We start from the raw sequence: 27,033 nt of genomic DNA, 5'->3' as shown, positions 1-27,033 counted from the left end.
CAATGCAGTGCCTGCTGCATATTGAATCTCGAAGGTGATGGTGCCCTACACATATGGGAGGATGCGCCTGGGAGCATTCTAATATAGCTCATGCAGCTCCTGCATGTATCTGGAAACTGCCTCTACTCCATATGAGAGATCTGGTCTGGAGTGGGTGATGTACAATAAGCTCCCCACTAGCTGTCGGTAGAGAGTGCTATCAACTAATGGAGTGTCACCTCCATCCTCAAGGTGGACCCCAGAGAGAAAAGGAGTCGGTGCTGGCTTGCAGTCAGTCATGCGAAATCTTTCGAGGAGATCACGTGCATATTTAGCCTGAGAGAGTTTGATGCCTGTGGCATATTGGCTGATCTCAAGACCAAGAAAGAAGTGTATTGGACCCATGTCCTTCATCAAGTACCTATCATGCAAGGCCCTCTTAACTGTAGCAATGGCTGAAGCCGTGCTGCCGATGATTAGGAGATCGTCCACATACAAAACTAAGATAAGAAGAGAATCATGTGTCCTAAGCATGTAAACATTCGGACTAGACTTACATCTTTCAAAGTTTTGTGATAAGGGAAAAGAATCCTTCTTCGCATACCAAGCTCTCGAGGCCTACTTAAGGCCGTAGAGAGATTTCTTCAGTCTACAGACCAAAGATGAATCCTGAATGAAACCATGTGGCTGCTCCATGTAAATCTCCTTTGATAGGTCTCCATGAACAAAGGCATTCTTCACATCCATCTCATGTACTTCCCATCCCTAGGTAGCCGCAATGGCAAGTGCAAGGCGTATGGAATCCATCTTTGCTACTTGAGCAAAGGTCTCATCGTAATCAATGCCATACACTTGCTGGAAGCCTTTAGCTACTAGCCTAGCTTTCTGTCTGGTGATTTGCCCATCTACAACACTCTTGGTCCTGTAGACCCATTTGCATCAGACAAGTTTCCTTCCTGAAGGAAGGGGGACTAGATCCCAAGTCTGGTTGTCGAGGAGGGAGTTATACTCCTCCTCCATGGTGGACTCCCAAGATAGATGCCCAACAGCCTCATCATAAGACTGTGGATTAGAAGACTGGACCAAATGACAATGCCAGGATGGGGATGGTTCAGTGGCAGTGAGGGCAAGTGGAGGCTCAATAAACTCTGAGCTAGTCCTTTGCAGATCAGAATTATCCCCCACAAGACCATTTCTAGAATCTGGGTGGTCTTGTGCATATATCTCACATAAGCTCCTTGTTCTCTGATTTATGACAGGGAATATGATTCACTGCTGGAAGCCCGATCTGGGCTTGGATGTGGATCATCATTTGCATGCACTATATTTGTATTTGAAGACTTTGTCTCTGCATTTGCATGCTCTACCTCAGCATCTTCATGCTTTTTATCTACATTTGAGTGTATTGAGTCATCATCTCGAACATGTGGTACATAACAGGTGTCTGCATGCGACGATTGAGGTGCATGCGAGAGACTTTCCTCAAATTTGACAGTTCGCTCAATGATGAGCTTGTTCGTAGAGGGAATCAGGAGTCGATATCCCTTCACACCATTAGGGTATCCAACAAAGATGCACTCAATGCTTTGTGGATCAAGAGCTTTCCTCTTTCGAGAGAGGATCCTGGCCCATGCTCGAGAGCCGAAAACACAGAAGTGGGTGACCTCTGGTTTAGTGCCGCTCCAAGCCTTAAAGGGGGTCTGATCCTTGACAAACCTATGAGGAAATTTGTTCTAGATGTAGTTATCACAATTAAGTTCTTCAGCCCATAGCTTATGAGGCAGTGACTTAGCATGCAGCATGGAGGAAGCCATCTCTTTGAGAGATCGGTTCTTTCTCTCAGCAACTTCGTTCTGCTGCGGAGTGTATGGAACTGTGTATTGCAACTGTATGCCGGACTGAAGGCAAAGCTTCTGAAGTGTTGTGTTAACATATTCCCCGCCATTGTCTGTATGGAGGGCTTTGATCTTTCTCTCTGACTATGTCTCAACTAGTGCTTTGAAATCTTCAAAGTGCTCAAAAACTTTAGATTTGTTCCTGAGAAGATACACCCAAGTATACCATGAAAAATCACCAATAAATGTAAGCAAATACCTTGCTTTGTTGATGGAAGGACGAGGAAAAGGCCCCATGAGATCACTATGGATTAGATCTAGAGGAGAGGATACTCTGTGAATCTTCCAAGTGTCAAACTTTTCTCTAGGATGTTTTCCAAGGACACAACCTTCACAAACTCCTTTGGAGAAACTGATATTTGGAAAGCCTTCCACCATCTCATGCTTGCTTAGCTGTTGCATATACCTGTAATTTAAGTGACCAAACCTCTCGTGCCAAAGCCTACAACTATCATCTGCATGTGTAAGCAATAAGGAGGATTCAGATTTAATAAATTCAAAAAATGTATACAGTGTGGCTCCATTGTTTACCTCACTGGTTGCAATTTTGGAGTTGCTATGTAGCTCATATATGTTCACTGCATCTGGAGTGAATTCCACTCTCTTTCTGGTGTTGGAATGAGTGATGTGATAACCTGAAAGCAGGTTTACCAAAAGCTTTGGAACATGAAGCACGTCTTCAAAGCTTCTGTGTAAAAGTTCCGCTCTACCCTTTCCGGTGACCTCAATAGGTGAGTCATCTCCCATGAGGATGGGAGGTCCTTTGCATGCATCCAAAGAGGAATAGACTTCCTTTCCAGCAGTCATATGATGTGATGCACCAGAATCTATAATCCATGCATCAGGGGAAGAATTAATTGCAACTAAAGCATGCAAATTGTTACCTTTCCCATGTGGCGGATCCTCATTGTTCTTCTTGGTGCCCTGAGGGATGTGGTCTCCAAGGTTATGCTTTTGAAGGATTTCTGCCATTTGGTCAATTTGTTTCTTCATGCAAGAGGATTCTGGATGGAATCCTCTTTGACAGTAGGTGCATCTGTTTCCTTTCTGCCCTTTCTCATTTCTCGAGCTAGATGAGTCATTGAAGAGCTTGGTGTACCCTTCCTTCTTTGGATGGGAATGCACTTTTCCCTTGTCTTTTTTCTACTAATTTTTCTGATTTGAATCAGATCTGTGATTTTTATTGTGGCTGCGATCATGCACAGCAAGTGCATGTGCTTTTGGAGGTTTGATTTCCCCATGCCAATGAGTTTATCGTGCTCAAAAATAAGGGACTCCATAAATTCTTTGAGAGAAGGCATAATGTAGGATTCACTTGTTGCGAGCCTTACTGAATGAAATGTAGACACAAAGATGGAGTATTCGAGTCTGAGCTTTGACATAATAGAAAGAATTTGGCGACTCTCCTCCTTGGATTTGTCAATTCCACAACCCTTGAGTTGCAACAATAGATCATTATATTTGGTGAAGAACTCTTGAATTCCGTGATAGTTACATGGATCCAATAACAACAGCTCCACTTCAAGAAGATGTCCTTTCATCTCATCCTGTTTCCCGTAGATTTCTTCAACCTTTTCCCAAATCTCATTGGGAGTATTGTAGGCAGAGAGATGAAACTGCAACTCTCGAGAGATGCACATGCATATGGATCTGTGGGCCTCATCCATGCGGTTGAGGTACCTGGATTTCTCTGTGGCTGAAGTGGGTTCCACTTCTATAGCCATGGTAATCCTATACAACCCTTTATGATGAAGGTATCGAGCCATTTTGTCCTTCCATTCATGATAGTTGTACCGTATTAGGATCGATGCTTTGGGAAACTCCATTTTTCTGTCCATCTTCGATCTCCAAGTTGTAATACTTGCAAAATAAAGTACTAGTGCACCTTTTATCTAGCAACCTGTGGGCTTTGATACCATGCAAATGTGTTAGAAAACATGCACAGATGAATCTAGCTCGTAAAGGTTGAACACAGAGCTTTGCGGAGCAAAAACACTAAAAGAAAATCGAAAGAACAAAAGAATGATTCATTAGAAAATAGGTTACAATGCTCATGATATAGCATTACTGGGTGAATATTCCAAAGTAATGCACCATAGTGGTGATCAATGAGAAGAATCAACACCTACAACAAGTTCGGGAGAGAACTAGCGAGTTGCAAAGTGAAAGAATGAGCAAATGAGGGAATAAATCATGCAGAAGAACTAACCAATTGCAGAGTTAAAGAATGAGTAAATCATGGAAAATGAATCTTGCATGTAGTCCCATGCTCTAACAAAGAGTCCGCATGTAGGTGTATAGTAGTTCCAACAAAATTTACTAGGCAAAGTAGGACTAATAAAATGTGCAAGAGGCTAAATGATCTTGTGAGACTCGCCAAGGCCAAACGTGTAAGATAACTTGTGCATAGATTTTATAAATTTACTGCAAATGTCAATTTGCAATATTCCTTGGATTGATCCTTAAAACTATACATATTTATGTATATTTGAAATCCAAGAAGTTGACTTCCATTTTACCAAAATTCATATGGACAATGGCCTTGCCAAGGCTATCCTTGGATTGTGTACTGTTTTCATATGTTTGAAAATCGCACACCAAATGCTTTCATTCATTTTCTTTTGGGTTGGATTCTGTAGATGGATCAAATACATAAGGTAAGATTCATTAATGGGACTTGACTTTGCCTGCAACAGATCCAATTGGAGGAAGTTAATTCGTTCGAGGAAGATAAATTTAAGCATTTGCAAAGAATTTCTTAAGTTCTTTTCCTATTTTATCCTATCCATTAATTTATCTGCATCAAAGTTGGGAAAATGCCAGGATTGTCACAGATAGAAAACAGTAGTGCAGGAACGACGACAATGAAAGTAAATAGGTATGAACCACACTGGTTGCTCAAGCTGGGTCTATAGAGAATCATGTCTATTTTCTTTCAAATATTGATCAGAACATTGTTGTAATAGTCTAGACAGTGTACTGTTTCAAGGCTACTGTGAAAATGTGGAATGACAGGCCGAGTGAAGTGATACAAGAGGCTATGAGGAAAGTCTTAGTCTCTTATTATCCTCTTGCAGGATGGGTTTGCATTATCCCGTAAGGGAAGCTTAACGTCCATTGCAATGGTGAGGGGGTTGTGTTTGTGGAAGCTGATGGAAACTATGTAATCTGTTGAAAATATAATTTCAACTGCGATCGGCGATATCGCATCGGCAAAATGAAGTGAAGGAATTATAAAGGAGCCTTTTGTGTTTGCGATAAGCGATCGCCGATATCGCATCGGCAAAGTCAAAGTGAAGGAGTTATAAGGAAGCTTTTGTGTTTGCGATAAGCGATCGCCGATATCGCATCGGCACATCGCTATCGGCAATATCATAGGGTCAGGGTCTTTGACATGAGTAAAGTTGCGATGCGATGGAGTGGACCCGATGGCTTCCCAAAACCAAATTGCATAATGTTTGAAATTCACCCGACGACAAATATTAAATGTTGCGTGGAGTAAATCTAAGTTTTGGTTGATCATACGTCTTAATGAAATGTCATAGAGTCTTAATGAAATGTCATAGAGGTAGGTAAAATATTAAAGTTTTACATAGAGTTCGTAAGTTTTTTATGAAAAGGTATGGGCGTATGTACTTATTACATAAATTCTGTATGGGATATGAGTATGTAATTTATTACCGTGTTGACCATTGTTTTCATGGATGGCACACGGGAGGTTTGAGTGTGAGTTCACAGTAGAGTAAAAATTAGAGTGGTGAAGGAAAAACCATGTGTGGTTTTTGCACAGCAGTGCATAAAGATAATGGTGGAGCGAGTTTTTGTAACACTGTAAGTTTTGTTTTTACAGCAGCATGTAAAAGTGTTTCACACCAGTGAATGTAAATTTTGTTTTACAGCAGTAAGCTCATGTAAACTTTAGTTACAGCAGTAAGTTGTTTTTCACAGCAGTGAATATGAAAACAATTTTACAGTGGTAAATCCCTCTCAGTAAAAGAGGATGTATCAGTTTTTGTTTTAATAAATAGAAATCTTTTATGGTGGTGAAATACTCTAGTTCTCTGAGTGAAATTTCTTTTAAGCTGTCTGTGCACAAAAGATCCTGGAGTAAAGTAAAACAGAGCATTGCCTCTGTGTGTTTGAACATTTGGTTTTTGGTATTTTCCCCATTTAAAGAAAAATACCCAACAGTGGTATCAGAGCGAGCTTAGGCTCTTGAAGGTGTTCAAGAAGCTGAAGGGAGAAGGTTGTTGCTGCAGCAAAACTTCTCAGTCAGACAGAAGACTCAGACAACAAAGGGTTCAGGTATTTCTCAAAGATTTTTTCTTTGTGTTGCTGCTGAAAGAAACAGTCATTTTTTTAAATACACAGTCAAGGAATGGCCAGCACAAGCACTGGTATGGGTTTGTTTAACACCCAGTTCCCACAGTTTAATGGGAAGAACTATGATTATTGGTCAATAACTATGACAGCCCTGCTTGCTTCCCAAGACTTATGGGAAATAGTTGAAGATGGCTTTGAAGAACCAGCAGATGAAACTGAGTTCAATGCATTAACTCAAGGAGAGAAGGATCTGCTGAAGAACAATAGGAAGAAGGATTCAAAAGCCCGAGTGTTGTTGTATCTAGCAGTAGACCAGAGTATGTTTCCAAGGTTAGCAGCAACTAAGACAGCCAATGAAGCATGGCAAACCCTCAAGACAGCCTATCAAGGCATGGAGAGAGTGAAAACAACAAAACTTCAATTGCTGAGGAAGGATTTTGAGAATCTGAACATGAAGGAGTCAGATAACATTGACTCATTCTTCACTCATGTGATTGGTGTAATCACACAAATGAGAACTCATGGAGAAACCATTGAAGATAGAAGAATAGTGGAGAAAATATTGAGGGTCTTACCCTCAAGGTTTGATGCCATAGTCACCACCATTGAAGAGACAAAGGATCTCTCAAGCTATTCAGTTGATGAGCTACATGCATCACTGATAACACATGAACAGAGGTTGAGTAGGAATGAAAACTCATCTCTTGAACAAGCCTTCAAGACCCAGATGTCCTTTGGAAGAGGAAGAGGTCAAGGAAGAGGAAACCGAAGAGGAAGAGGCAGAAGCCAGAACAGAGGAGGAAGGAACAACCCATCAAATGCACAAGGAAGAGGCAGCAATCCAAATCAGAACCAAGGCCAAGGCAGCAGCCAACAAGGAGGACAATATCATGCTCAAGGACAAAGGTATGATAAATCTAATGTTCAATGCTATTATTGCAAAAAGTATGGACATTATGCTAGTGATTGCAGAAAGAAACAACATGATATGAACAGCAGACAAAATGCAAATGTTACAAGAGAAAACAACAGTCAAGAAAATGTCCTGTTAGCTTGTAACATGGCTGAAACACATAGTGAGGACATATGGTTTTTAGACTCAGGTTGCAGCAACCATATGACCGGAAACATTGCCTTCTTTTCTGCCCTAGATAAAAATGTGAAATCAGAAGTCACACTAGGAACTGATAGTAAAGTGTCTGTTATGGGAAAAGGAGAAATAAAAATACTTTCAAAGCAAGGAGAAAGGAAAACCATAGCAGATGTATACTATGTCCCCGGAATGAGATGTAATCTCTTGAGTATTGGACAGCTTGTCCATAAGGGGTACAATGTTTTCTTTAAAAATGATGTGTGCACCATCATGGATATACCACCCAGCAAAAAATGCATTGCTGAAGTGAAGATGACAAGGAACAGGATGTTCCCTCTCAGGATCCGGGCAGATTTGAAAAACAAAGGAGAAATTGCAGCAGTTACCCAAGAGGCCTTCCAAAGCGTGCCAAAGGATGAGAACTGGTTATGGCACTTGAGATTTGGGCATCTCAATTTTGGAGGTCTAAACTTATTGAGCAGAAAAGGAATGGTAAAGGGATTACCATTGATAGAGAAACCGGACAGCCTATGTGAAGGCTGCATTTTGGGAAAACAACACAGAGAAAGTTTTCCATCAGGGAAAAGCATAAGGGCAAAGACACCCTTAGAGATCATCCACTCAGATTTGTGTGGACCAATGCAAGCTCCATCATTAGCTGGCAGCCAATATTTCTTGACATTCATTGATGATTGTACAAGAAAAACTTGGATATATTTCCTTAAAAACAAAAGTGAAGTGTTTGAGAAATTCCAAAATTTCAAAGCACTTGTGGAGAACCAAAGCGGGCTGCACATAAAAGTCTTGAGAACTGATAGAGGAGGTGAGTATATCTCCAAGGAATTCCTAAGATTCTATAGAGAAAATGGAATTCATAAACAGTTTACAACTCGGTACACCCCACAGCAAAATGGAGTTGCTGAAAGGAAGAACAGGACCATCATGGATATGGCGAGGAGCATGTTGAAGGCAAAACATTTGCCGAATGAGTATTGGGCTGAAGCTGTACATAGTGCAGTTTATATACTGAACAGGTGTCCTACAAAAGCAGTCATGAACAAAGTGCCAGAAGAGGCATGGAGTGGTAGAAAGCAAGGAGTCACCCACATGAGAGTTTTTGGGTGTGTGGCCTATGCACACATTCCGGATCAGCTAAGGAGGAAGTTGGACAGCAAAGGGGAGAAATGTCTATTCATTGGATACAGTGAGGAATCCAAGGCATACAGGTTGTATATCCCATCCACCAAGAAGTTTTTTTTCAGCAGAGATGTTCAGTTCATTGAAGAGGAAGCTTGGGATGGAAGCATAGAGAAAACAGTGAATGTTAAAAACTGTTTGTCTCATGATGAAGATGAAGAGGAGGTGGCTGAAATACATCCCCAAACAGCAGCGCCAACACAAGGACAGCAAGGGACACCATTGAGGATCAATGAAAGTGCTTCTCCAAGCACACCACAAGGAGGAAATTCAAGTGCATCTTCAAGCACTTGCACACCAAGTGAACGAGGTAAGAAGTTTAGAAATCTAAGTGAAATTTATGAAGAAGGAATGAATTCCTTATTTGCCTTGTATTGTCATGTTGATGATCCTATTCATTTCGAAGATGCAATCAGAGATAGGAAATGGATAGAAGCTATGGATGAGGAAATTAATGCCATAGAGAGAAACAAAACATGGGATTTGGTTGAGCTACCGAAAGGCAAAGAAGTCATTGGTGTGAAATGGGTCTACAAGACCAAAAGCAATGCTGAAGGCAAGATTGAAAGACATAAAGCAAGGCTGGTTGTTAAAGGCTACAAGCAGCAGTATGGGAGAGATTATGAGGAGACTTTCGCACCGGTTGCAAGAATGGAAACCGTGAGAGCAGTGCTGTCCATAGCAGCACAAAACAAATGGAAAGTCTACCAAATGGACGTGAAGTCAGCATTCCTAAATGGAGTGTTAATGGAAGAGGTCTATGTGGAACAGCCTCTCGGATATGAGAAGAAAGGTGAAGAGCACAAAGTGTGCAAATTGAAGAAAGCTCTTTATGGGCTGAAGCAAGCGCCAAGAGCATGGTACAGCAGGATAGACTCATATCTATTGGATAATGAATTTGACAAATGTGAAGGAGAACCCACCGTCTACATCAAGGAAAAGGATGGTAAAATTTTAATTGTTGTCTTGTATGTTGATGATGTGATTTTCACAGGTAATGATGATCAGCTCATTGAAAATTTTAAATCAATCATGAAGGATGAATTTGAAATGACTGACATGGGTTTGTTGAGATACTTCTTAGGCATAGAAGTAGATCAAAATGAAAAAGGGATTTTTATATCTCAAGCAAGATATGTAAATCAAGTTTTGGGCAGATTTAAGATGGAAGAATGCAAGACAGCAATCACTCCCACAGTAATGGGATTAAAGCTCAGCAGAGAGGACAGCAGCAAGGATTTTGATCCTAGCTTGTACAAAAGTATTGTAGGCAGCCTTATGTATTTAACAGCAACTAGGCCTGATTTAATGTATGCTGTTAGCTTAATTTCCAGATTTATGGAGAGGCCAAAGGAGGCACATTGGCAGGCAGCAAAGAGAATTTTGAGGTATGTCAAAGGCACTAAAATGTTTGGAATTCTATATCATGCCTCAGAACATTCAGATTTGGTTGGGTACACAGATAGCGATTGGGCTGGAAGTGTAGATGATCGGAAGAGCACTTCCGGTTATGTTTTTCATATGGGTTCAGGAGCCATTTCATGGGCTTCTAAGAAGCAGTCCATTGTAGCATTATCTACAGCAGAGGCTGAATATGTGGCAGCTACAGCAGCAGCATGTCAAGCAGTGTGGATGAGAAGAATGTTGAGAAGCTTAGGCCAAGAGCAGGCAAAAGCGACAGTGATATTTTGTGACAATAGCTCAGCTATTGCATTGTCAAAGAATTCAGTGTTTCATAAGAGAACGAAACACATTGATACAAGGTTTCACTACATCAGAGAATTGGTGAACAATGGAGAAATTGTCTTGGAACATTGCAGGACTCAAGAACAGGTAGCTGACATCTTGACAAAGCCATTGGATCAGAAAAGCTTTGAATTTTTGAGGAAGTGTTTGGGTATGATTGAATGCCCGACAGTTGAAATTAAAGGGGAGTGTTGAAAATATAATTTCAACTGCGATCGCGATATCGCATCGGCAAAATGAAGTGAAGGAATTATAAAGGAGCCTTTTGTGTTTGCGATAAGCGATCGCCGATATCGCATCGGCAAAGTCAAAGTGAAGGAGTTATAAGGAAGCTTTTGTGTTTGCGATAAGCGATCGCCGATATCGCATCGGCACATCGCTATCGGCAATATCATAGGGTCGGGGTCTTTGACATGAGTAAAGTTGCGATGCGATGGAGTGGACCCGATGGCTTCCCAAAACCAAATTGCATAATGTTTGAAATTCACCCGACGACAAATATTAAATGTTGCGTGGAGTAAATCTAAGTTTTGGTTGATCATACGTCTTAATGAAATGTCATAGAGTCTTAATGAAATGTCATAGAGGTAGGTAAAATATTAAAGTTTTACATAGAGTTCGTAAGTTTTTTATGAAAAGGTATGGGCGTATGTACTTATTACATAAATTCTGTATGGGATATGAGTATGTAATTTATTACTGTGTTGACCATTGTTTTCATGGATGGCACACGGGAGGTTTGAGTGTGAGTTCACAGTAGAGTAAAAATTAGAGTGGTGAAGGAAAAACCATGTGTGGTTTTTGCACAGCAGTGCATAAAGATAATGGTGGAGCGAGTTTTTGTAACACTGTAAGTTTTGTTTTTACAGCAGCATGTAAAAGTGTTTCACACCAGTGAATGTAAATTTTGTTTTACAGCAGTAAGCTCATGTAAACTTTAGTTACAGCAGTAAGTTGTTTTTCACAGCAGTGAATATGAAAACAATTTTACAGTGGTAAATCCCTCTCAGTAAAAGAGGATGTATCAGTTTTTGTTTTAATGAATAGAAATCTTTTATGGTGGTGAAATACTCTAGTTCTCTGAGTGAAATTTCTTTTAAGCTGTCTGTGCACAAAAGATCCTGGAGTAAAGTAAAACAGAGCATTGCCTCTGTGTGTTTGAACATTTGGTTTTTGGTATTTTCCCCATTTAAAGAAAAATACCCAACATAATCTAGGACATTTGAGATATGACGAAGCTTGATCCTTCTACGCGGGAATGCCTGGTTACAATATTCCTAGTGCCAAGAAATATATTAGAAATACCTCCCCTTGTTGTCCACGTATGTGAATTTTTTTTCGTGGTTATCATTTCTTGCTTTCTCCACTGGGATGTAAATGTGGGGCAGATTTATTTAGTAAAGTGATCCATGTAGTAGCCGGGATCAATTTAAGCAGCTTAGGGGTATTTTTGTTTTTAATAAGTTATATTCCACATGGATACTATGAAAAAATTATATATTCTTGTAATACTGAGCCTAAAAACTACTACTCAACCACCTTAACAATTTTCAATTATCTAAATACATTTTTCACCTCATTTGAACCTCTCCTAATTTTACAACCTTCACTGAATTTCCTTCTCTGTAACTTTCATCTAATCACCTTACCTAACTTTAAACATATTCAAGATATTTTTGTGAATTTTTACAGCTTTCATCCAATAACCGTACATAAACTTAAAATGGATTCAACATTTTTTCATGACAAAACTTTCTCTTATTGTTTGGTCCATGAGGATTCTCATTCCCGCCGTTTTTAGTGGCCATCTTCACATTTTTTCGACCTTGTCACTTAAAATTTGTCCCACATCTAGTGTGAAATTCACTTTCATGGAAAAAAATCATGACGGTTTTTTTTTAACTTGCATCTTTATCTTGATAGCCTTTCCTCTTGTTCTTTTGAGAAAGATTCATGATCTTTCTGGATTCATGGACCATCTTCATATTTAATTGGCAGGATCAATCATCACAACCTTTCATCTTATTCTTTTTTCCATGAATCTCTTTATTCCCACCATTGGTCGTTGTCATCTTCACATTTCCGAACACGATTCCGACGAAAGATAACCTGTAATTTATAAATTTTGCATTTGGAGGTTTGGCTTTACATAATATGATTCATTAATGAGACTTGACTTTTCCTGCAGCAGATCGAATTGGGGGAAGTTAATTCGTTCGAGGAAGTTGAATTTAAGCATTTGCAGAGAAGTTCTTAATTTCTTTTCCTATTCTATCCCGGTGAGCTTAAGTGGATTGCAGATAGGACCTACATGGGTGAGCTTAAGTGGATTGCAGATAGGACCTATATGGTCACTGTCAAAAAATTGACCTCACTCATGTCCATAAGATCTTGGAATATTCCGGGAATCTGCAATTTACTTAAGAATGGCCAATCCTCTCAATTAATTTAATTGCATCAAAATTAGGAGAATGCAAAGATAGAAAACAGTAGTGTAGAAACGATGAAATTCAAAATAAGGAGGCATGAACCCACACTCGATGCTCCAGCTGAGGCTATAGAGAATCATGTCTATTTTCTTTCAAATCTTGATCAGAACATTATTGTAATAATCCAGACAAGGTATTGTTTCAAGGATAGTGTGAAAATGGGGAATGAGAGGCGGAGTTTAAGTGATACGAAAGGCTCTAAGGAAGGTTTTATTTTCTTATTATCCTCTTGCAGGAGGGCTTGGCATTATCCCATAAGGGAAGTTGAATGTTCATTTCACTGGTGAGGGGGGTGTGTTTGTGTAAGCTGATGCAAACTGTGTAATCGAGGACATTGGAGATATGACGAAGCCTGATCCTTCTACGCTGGAATTCCTAGTTACAATGTTCCCAGTGCTAAGAAATATATTTTAAATGCCTCCCCTTGTTGTCCAAGTATGTGAGAATTTTGGTTAGGTTATCACTTTCCTGCTTTCTCCACTGGGATTCAAAGGTGGGGTAGATTTATTTCTTTAAGTGATCAGGACCAATTTACTTAGAGTCTTCATGTTTTTGAATAGGTTATAAACCATATGGATGCTATGGAAAAATCATGAGTTCTCTTAATCCTTAACCTAAAAACTGCTACTCAAGTTTACCTTAACCACGTTAACAATTTTCGCTTATCTAAATACATTTTTCACGTCATTTGAATATGGTTTGGCCATGAAGTAACTTCTCCTAATTTTACGACCTTCACCGAATTTCCTTTTATGTAAATTTCATCTAATCATCTTACCTAACTTTGAACATATACAAGATCTTTCGTGGCTTCTTACAACTTTCATCCCATAACCGTACATAAACTTAAAATAGATTCAACATTTTTCCATCACAACATTTTATCTTATTGTTTTGTCCATGAGGATTCTCATTCCCACCGTTGCTGGTGGCCATCTTCACATTTTTTTCGGCTTTGTCAGTTAAATCTGTTTTGCATCCACCGAAATTTAATTTCTTGGACAAAAACTCACGACTTTCATTGGCAGAGATTCATGGTTTTTTTTTTTAACATGCATCTTTATCTTGATAGCCTTTCCTCTTATTCTTCTAAGAAAGATTCATGGACCATATTCATATTTTCTTGGTAGGATCGATCATGACAACCTTTCCTCCTATTCTTTTGTCCACGAATCTCCTCATTCCCACCATTGGTCGTTGTCATCTTCGCATTTCCTCCACTTTGCTCCATCTCGTTTGAACATGATTTCCAGAAAAGATAACCTATAATTTATAAATTTTACCAAATCTTTTTACTAGGATTGGTAGAGATTCCAAAGTTGTTCCAACAAAAAAGAAACTTTAAAAACCTGACAGTTATCACCTAAATTTTAACTGAATTTCGATTAAACTCAGCTCTTGATTTTGAATTAATAAAGAGGTTATGCAAGGCATGAACTCACCTTTTTGAATCAAATGCCGTGCAACATATGTATTCCCTGCAATCTCCTATCTTTCCAGCTCTTTTCTTTCCATCATTCATTACATTGTGTCCATTTTCACTGCATTACATTGTGTCCATTTTCACTGCAAGGAAATGAACAATATCAGCATTCATATCCTTTCGCATAGCACCCAACTCAGATCTAGATATAGTTGGTGTGGTAAGCTTGACTAGTTTAGGATTAAGGCTCCCAAGGCTATTACACTTCTTGCTAGAAAATCCAGAATATTTCTGGAAAACCTTCTTTATTTCCTCATTACAATTTAGTTAGTTCTGGAAAACCTTCTTTATTTCCTCATTACAATTTAGTTAATGGGAATAGTTCTTTGAAACCCTTCTTTATTTCCTCATTACAATTTAGTTATGTCCCCATTAGCCAAAATATTGAGTGTGTCTATATATTCTTTTCTCACTCCCCACATAAGCACAAGTTTGAGGTAATATTCATCTCACCCTTCAAGTACATGTGTGAGCTCATTTATAACTCAGCTGGAATCTTTCTTCAAAGTCCTCCAATGACTCATTCTATCCTTGTCTCATTCTAAATATTTAGTATAATGTATTCTTAGATTTGAAGTAAGGCTACATTTCTCCATAAAGGTTTCCTTTAATTGCTCCCATATCTCTATGATATTTTCTTGCAAACTCATCAACCACCTTAGGGCTACATCCTTTAGACTGGATGGGAGGAGTTTCAATTTATTGGCATCATCAATGTATTCATATGTCAGACAAATTACTTCAAATTAAGTACAAAGGTATCTAGGTCCTCACTACCATGTCCACAAAAAATTGGCAAGGCAGGAGGGTTTACATTCTTCATAGGAGCTAATTCAGTGGACTCTCATATTGGGGACACATAGTTCTCCTATTGTTCTTCAACCTTCTTTCTCCCAATTGTATTCTCTTTGATCATTATATGCAATATGACCTTGAGAGTGCTCAAAGGGCATTTGAGGGTTAGTAGCTTCCAACCAAGCAAGATTTTATAACTACCCAAAAGAGAGTTGAAACTCTGTATCATCCTTTGTCCTTCAACAATAAAAAATTCCTATAAAGGAGGAACTTGTAAATTACATTTTTATAAGCACATATGCCATAGATTTCAACATTGTCCAAAGGACATTCATTTTTACTATGGTTCTTGCAACATGTGGGGAAGAAAATGGCTCAGTATTTTTTAGCTCCTCTCTTTCCCTCTTTCATTGTAAGGGAATGAACAATATCAGTTTTAATATGCTCGAGCATAGTACCCAACTTAGATATGGAGATAGTTGGTGTAGTAGGCTTGACTAGTTTAGGATTAAGACTCCCCAGGCTATTACCCTTCTTGCTAGAAAATCTAGAAGAGTTCTTGAAAATCTTCTTTATTGCCTCATGACAATTTAGATATGTCCCCATTAGCCAAAATAATGAGTGTGTCCATATATTCTTCTGTCACTCCCCAAAGAAGCACAATTTTGAGGGAATATTCATCTAAGCCTTAAGGTACATGTGTGAGCTCAGTTATAACTGAGCTAGAATCTTTCTTCAAAGTCCTTGAGTGACTCATTCTCTCCTTGTATCATTCTAAATATTTATTATGATGTATTCTTAGATTTGAGGTAAGATTATACATTTTTCCATAAAGGTTTCCTTCAATTGCTCCCATATCCCTATGATATTTTCTTGCAAACTCATTAGCCACCTTAGGGCTACATCCTTTAGACTGGAGGGGAAGAGTATCAATTTATTGGCATCACAAATGTAGTCATAGGTTAGACAAATTACTTCAAATTAAGGTACAAAGGTATCTAGGTCCTTAATAGCAAGTCCAAAAAAGATTGGCAAGGCAACAGGGTTTACATTCTTCATAGGAGCTAAATCAGTGGACTGTCACATTGGAAACTCATAGTTCTCTTCTTTCTCCCAATTGTATTATCTCTGATAATTATATGCAATATGACCTTGAGAGTGCTCAGAGGGCAGTTGAGGGTTAGTAGCTTCTAATCTAGCAAGATTTTCTAACTACCCAATAGAGAGTTGAAACTTTGTTTCATCCTTTGTCCTTCCCCAATAAAAGATTCCTTTAAAGGAGGAATTTGTCAATTACATTTTTAGAAGAACATATTCCATATATTTCAACAATGTCCAAAGGACATTCATTTTTATTATGCTTCTTGCAACATGTGGGGAAGAAAATGGCTAAGTATTTTTTAGCTCCACTCTTTTCCTCCTTCATTGCATTGTATCCATTTTCATTGCAAGGGAATGAACAATATCAGTCTTAATATCCTCCAGCATAGTACCCAACTTAAATATGGAGATAGTTATTGTGGTAGGCTTGAATAGCTAAGGATTAGGACTCCTTAGGCTCTTACCCTTCTTGCCCGAAGATATATAATAGTTCTTGAAAACATTATTTATTTCCTCATATGACAATTTAGATATTTCCCCATTAGCCAAAATATTGAGTGTGCCCATATATTCTTCTCTCACTCCTGGATGAAGCACAAGTTTGAGGGACTATTCATCTAAGGTACATGTGTGAGCTAGTTTATGGCTGAACTAGAATCTTTCTTCAAAGTCCTCAAGTGACTCATTCTCTCCTTGTGTGATTCTAAATATTTATTATAATGTATTCTTAGATCATAAGTAAGACCTTTCTCCATAATGGCTTCCTTTATCAGCTTCCATGTCTCTATATTATTTGTTTGCAGACTTATGAACCATCTTAGGGCTACATCGTTTAGAATGGAGCCAAAGAGTTTCAACTTTTTAGCATATGAAATGTAGTCGTAGGTCAGACATACTACTTCAAATTGAAATACAAAGGTATATGGGTCCTCAGTAACAAGTTCAAGAAAATTAGGAAATGCAGTAGGGGCTAAATGAGTTGACTCATGGATTGGAACTCGTAGTTATGTTGTTCTTAGGCCTTGTTTCTCTCAACAATGTTCTTTCTCTCATGAGTATATGCAATATGACTTTCATAGTGCTCACAGGGGGTTGAGGGTTAACAGTGGCTTCTAATTCAACAAGAAGGTTGAACGCTCAAGCAAGAATTGTGGTAGACGGGATTTTCTATCACAGGCCTTTCATAGATAGGTTCAAACCTTCTAATATTCAATGAGATCAATCCTTAATCAATATTCTATATAATATTTTTCATGATAGTGGTATGTTCTTTTTTTTGAAACAATATTTAGAAGTGAAGTTGTTTGTTTACAAATTCTAGCAATGGAATGTAATCTTGATTTATGTATTGACCTTCACGTGGAGTTATTATCTTGTCCTCTTTTTGAATCTTAATGAAGGCATCGTGAGTCCTTTGGATATTGGAATACAAAATGAATTGTATGTACAAAAATAATTTTATATTATTTGTTAATAAAATAAAATTACCAATCTTTTATTTTTTTTCTTCTGAGATGCAAAATAACATCTCACAGAACTACCCTCCATAGTGAAGATATTTTGTTTTCAAAATGAAACCTTGTTTCACATGACTCTTATTAAAACATGCCAGTGGCAAAAGGTTGTTGTTTTCACCTAGAAAAGAGTCATAAACTATCATGTGGTCTTATAAGAAACATTTTTTATTAAAACATGCCATTTGTAGGAGGTCATTGATTTCAACTAGAAAAGAGTCAGAAACATATCATGTGGTTGTATGAGAATCATTTTTTATGTGTTTTATGTGATAACCACATTTTTTCTATTGTTATGAATTTAAATTAGAACTAGATATAAGCACATTTTAGGAGATAGAAATAAAAATATTATAAAATTGCATCAAGTGAAACTGTTTTAACCTTAATATCTTATTTTAGCCCATTCAATTACCAATTGTAGGTGCAAGATATGATACCAGCTTGAATTTTCAAATTAATATGGAGATAGTACTACATATATATACATTTGTCATGAGTGAACTTTATGGAAGTATTGTTTATAGAAATGCACTAAATAAGCCTCTCAACATGGAAATTAGAGCATGTAAGGCAACATATATTCATTTTTACACTTTAGCATTCTCAATTTCCTCATCTCATAAACAAAATTTTCTCTTCATTCACAAGTGAGGAAAATCTTTACCATTTAGAAGAGTACTCTACAAAGAAATTTTTCTTTTCAAGACCACATGAAGAGCCAATTAAATTCAAAATCTAGACACTGTATCTAAATTTTAAATCCCCTTACATATGCAGAGAAAATAAACAAATAGTGTTTATATGCCTTATCATAATACCTATTAATAAATATAACTTGCAAAATTGAATTAGATCTCATAAATATAAGGCCAAACATACAACTACCTCAACATTATGTGCCCAAGATCCTTGTTCTTTGCAATAGTTGAAATTATTCTAACCATACATATATTACTTTAGCCCATTTTTGTACATCTTGTCATGAAAGTGTTTCCTAAAGAAATTCAACTAAGAAAACATTTGATAACATGATAAACCATCATGGACATATTCAAGAAATAGATAAATTTTAACCTAAAAGAATTTGTGATTGTAATTTCTACAATATATAACCTATACACTTCAAAAAATGACTTGCCTCAGGCACAATTTTCTCCTTCCCTAGACTAAAATTGCCCTGAAAATTTCCTTCCTATTACAAGATCAAGAGCCAAACCAAGTTTGGATTCTGAAACTGAAACTTTGGTAGGTGTTAAAATAATCTTTTCATTGATAAAGCAGGTTTATGACAAACGCTACAATGTTTATTGTGAAAGTTATATATATCCTTGACAAATGAATAATACTACCAACCTAGTGCAATTTCCTAGAATCATCCTTTCTTTCTTTTCAAAAACAAAGATCAAACTATCATTTCCTACCAAGATCAAACTATCATTTCCTCGTTGCAAGATCAAGATATGTATTCAACACTAGTTGAAGTTGGAGAGTCCATTATTTAAATTACATATTCGATATTCCATAACACACAAGTTAAACTCTCCAAGGTTATACCAGATTATTTTGAACGGTAAAGATAAATATTCGATACTCCATAACACACAAGTTATACTCGCTCAGGTTTTACTAGATTATTTTTAACGGTAGAGATAATGAATTGCTGTCAATCGTTGCTTGGGTTAATAAAAATGCTAAGGAAAATGATAACTTGCAACTTATAATGATATTCAAGCATTAATCATGTAACTGAAACTCTAAATTTAAATATTTGATTAAATTGCATAACATATCATATTATTTTTTTATGCTACTCTTTCCCTAGTGTAATTTATTATTTTAAATCACAAATGGGAATCAAATTGATATATAAAATGAGTATATATAACTCTCTATTTTCACATAAGAATGAAAATCAAAATGTTTAACGTTGACCAATCATTTAACTTGTCAATTTATAAGCCGAGAATGAGACAACTGAGAACGTGAAAATCAAATTTATCAACTTTAAGATCACATTCTCAAAATCCATTTTACCTCAAGTTCATTTTCGACCTATTAATTGATAGGCGTCGATGGGCCCTGAGTAAGCCACCGTGATGCCGCGTAAGGTCGTACTGGGCGTCTCATTCTTCCCCTCTAAGCTTAAGGTATGTGCTATTTTACATGGATACCGCCCCCGGAAAAGTTTGATGGCCCTTACGCTACCTTCTTCATCGTCCTGCGGTTCAATATACCAATCCTCCGCAAAATCAACCCATTCCCCGACTTCCACCGTTCTGGTCCGCTCATTATAGAAATCTAGCTTTTTTAGGTATAATCCACCCTTTACCTCCGGATTCACCGCAATGTAATACAGGTCGTCATGAATGGCGGCCCGGCTTTTGCTTCCACCGCTTCGATCTCCAGTTGGAAGAAATAAAATACGTAAAACATATTCTGAGAACCCTGCAGATATATAATATCCAAACTGATAGTGAATGGAGACTCTTGCGTATAGACTTCTCGTAGAAACCGTAACCATGTCATTAGATAGCTCGATTATTTCAATATACCATGGGAGGCTATCCCAGTGATTGAAATTCAAGTTTTTGGGAGGTGGAGTATTACCGGTAATATATTGCCAATACCATTCGCTATTATTTTCTCCTCTTTCTGAGAGTTTCCATATTCCATCGGCCTCCCATGAAAACCAATCGCTTGGCTGCCATATGCTTCGCAGCCATATGTAACTCTCTACCAAATAATTGGTCGCCTCAACATCGATCACAACTAATTCGTCGTCGATCAACCTTGGGAGGGAAGGGAGTTTTTTCCAAGTAATGTTGAAATCTCTTAAATTCAGCATCCACACACGGTACACGTCACGCTGCACGTCATGCTCTTCTGTTTCAGTGCCAGGAACGAGCACATATAAGCAGTCACCGTCGCACGCAAACATCTGTGTATCCCATGATATGAAAGGGGGTGGAGGTGGAGGTGGAGAAGCATAGTGGTGAGACCAATAAAGGGATTCCACACCCACATGCTTCTATCTTCTTTCCGGAATACAATGAATCCTCCAGAGGAGAGTATAGCATCTGGGTTGTAAAGACGGTCATACCGTAATGGGTAATCACCTGTCATAGCATTATCCCACGATCGACTCAACAAGTTCAAGACCGGTCGCTTATCCCATTGCAAATTCCGAGATAATCGAGGAACGATTTGCCCCAAAACAACATCATTACTCAGTCCATCTACTAAACTTTTTCCTGTAAACTTACCTGAGTTGGATGCCTCAGATGAGGCTTTACCAACGGTATGCATTTCCTTAGTTGTAATATTCTCCTCCCCGGACAGCACCATTTTTTTTGGAGTTCAGGAGTGTGGTCTGAATCTTGATGAGGGCAGTCGTCTCAATCCTGAATTTGTGTTTACTGAGGTATTTGGCTTCCAACAATTATCTTACTTTTTGGGAAAATATTGGACGTCCGATAAGCCCAGGTTATTTGGCTGTGGTTTCATGTTACAATCTCATCTTTCCCGTTACTAAACAATACAAACGCTCGCCTCCGTTTCCCATCACCTCGCCTTTACATCTTCCATGGACGATGGATCGTTTCGATTCATCGACTGCTCACCATTGCATTGCAAGACCGACAAACAATATTTACAATGTGAACATTACTCGCTGCTTCTAAAACCTTTCATGGTGATAACAATGCCCTGTATACAACGTAACATAAGCCAACGATCTGAAATTGTTATTAATCTAAAATATTAAATTGCTTTATTAATCTAAAATAAATTAGATGCCGGCATTGATTTTTCAATGTAAAAATTATAACAAATTAAAGTATTTGAACTTTTTAAAAAGAATATTTTTAAATTATTATGATTTTTTAAATTATAAAATAAGTTTAAATATATAACATATTTTGTGAAGAGATAACCAGATGTGCTTTTCTGATGATGTTCACTTCCACCCAATCATTATCATTGTATCCTATTAAATCTGATATGCCAAACTTTTTTGTACCTTTAAGATAACTGAGAGTCTTTTCAATGTGATTTTTTTGGACTCTCTATGAATCTGGAAATTAAATTAACATCAAACATTATATCTGGCCAACTATGCTCTTGTACAAACTAGGATCAAAATCCTTGCTGATGTCCGAGTTTTAATCCCATTACCGTGGGAGTGATTGCTGCCTTGTTGTCGTGCATATTAAATCTTTCCAACACTTCATTAACATATTTTGCCTGTGAGATAAAAATTCTATTTTCATTTTCATCTACTTCTATTCCTAAGAAGTATCTCAGCAAACCCATGACATTCATCTGAAATTCTTCTTTCATGACTGTTTTGAAATTTTCAATAAGGTAATCATCATTACCTCTGAAAATAACGTCATCAACATATAACACAAAAATTAGCATTTTACCATCCTTTTCTTTCATCTATAGGGTGGGTTCTCCCTCACACTTCTCAAATCCATTTTCCAATAGATAGGAATCTTGGTGCTTGCTTCAGCTCATAAAGAGCTTTCTTCAATCTGCATACTTTGTGCTCTTGGCCTTTCTTTTCATAGCCTCGAGGTTATTCAATGTAGACCTCTTCTTTTAACACTCCATTTAGGAACGCTGACTTCACGTCCATTTGGTAAAGCTTCCACTTGTTTTGTGCTGCTATGGACAACACTGTTCTCACGGTTTCCATTCTTGCAACCGGTGCATAAGTCTCCTCATAATCTTTCCCATACCGCTGCTTGTATCCTTTGACAACAAGTCTTGCCTTATGCCTTTCTATCTTGCCTTTAGCATTACTCTTGGTCTTGTAGACCCATTTAACTCCAATGAATTCTTTACCTTTTGGTAGCTCAGTCAAATCCCATGTCTTGTTTCTCTCTATGGCATTGATCTCCTCATCCATAGCTTCTATCCATTTCTTATCTTTAATTGCATATTCGAAATGAATATGGTCGTTAACATGACAATACAAAGCAAACAAGGAATTCATACCTTCATCATAAATGTCACTTAAATTTCTGAATTTCTTACCTCTTTCATTTGGTGTGCAAGTGCTTGAAGACGCACTTGAAGTTCCTCCTTGTGGTGTGCTTGGAGAAGCACTTTCATTTTCTCCTGAAGGGTGTCTATTGCTGCCCTTGCATTGGCGCTACTGTTTGGGGATGTATTTAAGCCATCTACTCATCATCTTCATCATGAGACAAACAATTTTTAACATTCACTATTTTCTCTATGCTTCCATCCCAAGCTTCCTCCTCAATGAATTGAACATCTCTGCTCACAAAAAACTTCTTGGTAGATGAGATATACAACCTATAAGCTTTGGATTCCTCAATGTATCCAATGAAAATACGTTTCTCCCCTTTGTTGTCCAACTTCTTCGTTAGCTGATTTGGAATGTGTGCATAAGCCACACATCCAACACTTTCATGTGGGTGACTCCTTGCTTTCTCCCACTCCATGCTTCTTCCGGCACTTCGTTCATCACTGCTTTTGTTGGGCATCTATTCAAAATATATACTGCACAGTGTACAACTTCAGCCCAATAATCATTTGGCAAATGCTTTGCCTTCAACATGCTCCTCACCATATCCATGATTGTTCTATTCTTCCTTTCAGCAACTCCATTTTGCTGTGGGGTGTACCTAGCTGTATATTGCTTATGAATTCCATTTTCTTTACAAAATCGTAGGAATTCCTTGGAGATATACTCACCTCCTCTGTCAATTCTTAGAACTTTGATATGCAGCCCGCTTTGGTTTTCCACAAGTGCTTTGAAATTTCGAAATTTTTCAAACACTTCACTTTTGTTCTTTAGAAAGTAAACCCAAGTTTTTCTAGTAAAATCATGGGTGAATGTTAGAAAATATTGGCTCCCTGCAAGTGACGGAGCTTGTATTGGTCCACATAAATTTGAGTGGACAATCTCTAAGGGTGCTTTTGCCCTTATGCTTTTCCCTCATGGAAATCTTTCTCTATGGTGTTTCCCTGAGATACATCCTTCACAAAGGCTGTTCGGTTTTTTTATCAATGGTAATCCTCTTACCATTCCTTTTCTACTCAACAAATTAAGATCTCTGAAATTGAGAAGTCAAAATCTCAAGTGCCACAACCAATTTTCATCTTTTGGTTGGCTTTGGAAAGCCTCTTGGGTAACTGTTGCAGTTTCTTTTTTTTTTTTTTTCAAATTTGCCCTTATTCTGAGAGGGAACATCCTGTTCCTCATCATCTTCACTTCAGCAATACATCGTTTGCTGGGTGGTCTATCCGTGATGGTGCATGCATCATTCTCAAAGAATACATTGTAACCCTTTTGAACAAGCTGTCCAATACTTAAGAGGTTACACTTCATTCCAGGAACATAATAGACATCTGCTATGGTTTTCCTTTCACCTTTCTTTGTAAATATTTTAAATTCTCCTTTTCCCATAGCATAAATTTTACTATCAACCCCAAGTGTGACTTGTGATTTCACACTTTGATCTAAAGAAGAAAACAAAGCTATGTTTCCTGTCATATGGTTGCTGCAACCGGAGTCTAGAAACCATATGTCTTCACTGTTTGTTTCAGCCATATTACAAGCTAACAATACATTATCTTGGCTGATATGTTCTCTAGTGATATTTGCACTAGATCTATTGTTCATATCATGTTGTTTCTTCTTACATTCACTGGCATAGTGCCCATATTTTTTACAATAATAACATTGGACATTGGATTTTTCATACCTTTGTCCTTGAGCATGATATTGTCCACTTTGTTGGTTGTTGTCTTGCCCTTGGTTCTGATTTGGATTGTTGCCTCTTCCTTGAGCATTTTCCAAACTGTTCCTTCCACCTTTGTTTTGGCTTCTGCCTCTTCCTCTCTTGTTTCCTCTGCCTTGACCTCTTCCTCTTCCAAAGGACATCTGGGTCTTGAAGGCTTGCTCTAGAGATGAGTTTTTATTTCTACTCAACCTCTGCTCATGTGTTATCAATGATGCATGTTGTTCATCAACTAATAAATTTGAGAGATCCTGTGTCTCCTCTATGGTGGTGACAATCACATCGAACTTTGAGATTAGGACCCTCAATAGTTTCTCCACAATCCTCCTTTCTTCAAGAGTTTCTCCGTGAGATCTTATTTGTGTGACCACTCCAATTACATGTGTGAAGAATGAGTCAATGTTGTCTGACTCCTTCATGCACACATACTCAAAATCTTTCCTCAGCAACTGTAGTTTTGTTGTCTTCACTTTCTCCATGCCTTGATAGGATGTCTTGAGAGTTTGCCATGCTTCTTTGTATGTCTTGGCTGTTGCTATCCTTGGAAACACACTCTCATGCACTGCTTGATATAAAAATACGAGGGCTTTTGAATGCCTCTTCTTGTAGCTCTTCAACAGATCTTTCTCTGCCTCAGTTAGATTATTAAACTCATTTTCATTTGTTGGTTCTTTAAAACCATCTTCAACTATTTCCCATAAATCTTGTGAGGCAAACAGGGCTTTCATGGTTATTTCTCAATAGACATAGTTTTTCCCATTAAACTGTGGGAGCTGAGTATTAAAAATTCCCATGCTAGTGCTCGTACTGGTGCTGGCTATTCTTGCACTCTAAACTATGCTTCAAATACAATCAAGTATTTAAATAACTCGCTTGAGGAATACTTTGGATTTTTGACTGAGTCTTCACTCTGCTGGAGAAGCTGCTGCAACAAGAATCCTTCATTCAGCTTCTTTGACACCTTCAAAGAGCCTCGACAAGCTCTGATACCACTTTGTTGGTAATTTTCTGGTAAATTCCAAAAAACAAATAATTCGAACAGCGAGTAATACTCTATTCTTGAACGCACATGATCTTAGCACAGCGGAAAACTAAAAATTGTTTTGTTGGAGAACAAAGTTTTCAACAACACACAGAAAAACTTTGTATTCGTTAAAGGACTATTGTTACAAAGGTTATGTCTTCCTATATCAGAGGGATTACAACAACACTGTTGTGTTCTCTTTTCTTTACATTGCTGCGTTATGCACTACTGTGCTCTAACTCTCATCTACTCTCTCTCTCTCTCCTTTTTTTTGTTACATTTCTGTTCTGGGTATATATATCATCTATTACAAAAAAAATCTCTACTAGGTTATGCGTGGAGGTGTCTTGATGAACCACCAACCACATTTACAATCTAAGATGGGCCTTTGACACAAATCAGCCCTTTCTGGTGCTCTACTAGGGTAAACGCAGTAAACAGTAAATGAAACCCATAACCTATTAATGCTTTTAACTCCTCGAGGCACGTCCTTCTTAGTCTCGACCATTCTTCTTCTTTAATGTTGTTGGTGAACAATTATGGCGTAAAGCTTTCTTTCTTCTTTTGGGAACACAAAAGGTAGGTTTAAAACATAAATGAGGCATGGCGGACGTGTGTTCAAGGCGGCAACAAAAATGGGCCGTTGATTAACAAAAAAATGAATGGATGGTGAGGATCAACTTGGTGAATGGTGCAATGTACGATGATATCGCATCGCCATATCGCAGTCGGCGGATGCAGAGTGGAGGGTTTTAACGCACAAAGGCAAAAGCTTGCGATCTGTGATCTCATCACATCGCAGGAAAACAAAGCGAGCAGAATAAGGAAAGGAGATCAAGGACGCGATCTATGATCAGATCGCATCGCAAGGGAAAAACTGTGTGGTTTCGACCTGCAGTTGGAAATTACAATTTCAATAGATCACACCATTTTTCGTTCCTTGCTGGAAGATGGTTCACTTTTCATAGATTGATTCCAGTTTATATATATATATATATATATATATATATATATATATATATATATATTTTTTTTTGCTTTGTAATATTAATTAGTTATAACTTTGCAGATTTATGGTGGATGACGTTTTCATTAAAGTTTATATGAACAACAAAGCCTTGGCCATTCCATATCGTGAAAGGCAAGCTATGGGAATTTTCTCGAGCATATGGAATGGGACAGCTGGAGAACTCAAGGTCTTGTAAAAATCCATTGGTCTTATGCTCCCAGGTTACTGCAATTTTCAGACTTCTCAAATAACAACTTCATTCATGGAGCCCTTAACCCTTGCTTAGAAAAGCAAATTGCATTGGGTGAAAAAAATCTATACGATATACAATTACTGAAACAGAGATATCCATTGCTTGTCTGTCAGCCATTTTCTCAGGGTTAAAAGAGAGGTTTGTACTCAATTTTTTATATGAATAAAAATATCTTTTATTTTCTTTATAGATGAGAAATTCTCAGAAATTGATGTAAAAGATAGAGTTGAGTTAATCGTTATTATGATTCACGTATCGAATGTAGTCATGGCGAAGGACATCTTTGCAATGAGATGGTTTCAGACAAACTTCATACTAGATTCAACTTAATGGTACAAAGCCACTAAAAGATAAAA

Source organism: Pinus tabuliformis, chromosome 3_2, assembly GCF_031772625.1.
Source record: "Pinus tabuliformis cultivar Carrire ecotype Pingquan chromosome 3_2, CPIR1, whole genome shotgun sequence".
Taxonomy (NCBI): Eukaryota; Viridiplantae; Streptophyta; class Pinopsida; order Pinales; family Pinaceae; genus Pinus; species Pinus tabuliformis.
Note: the sequence above shows the minus strand (reverse complement) of the source record.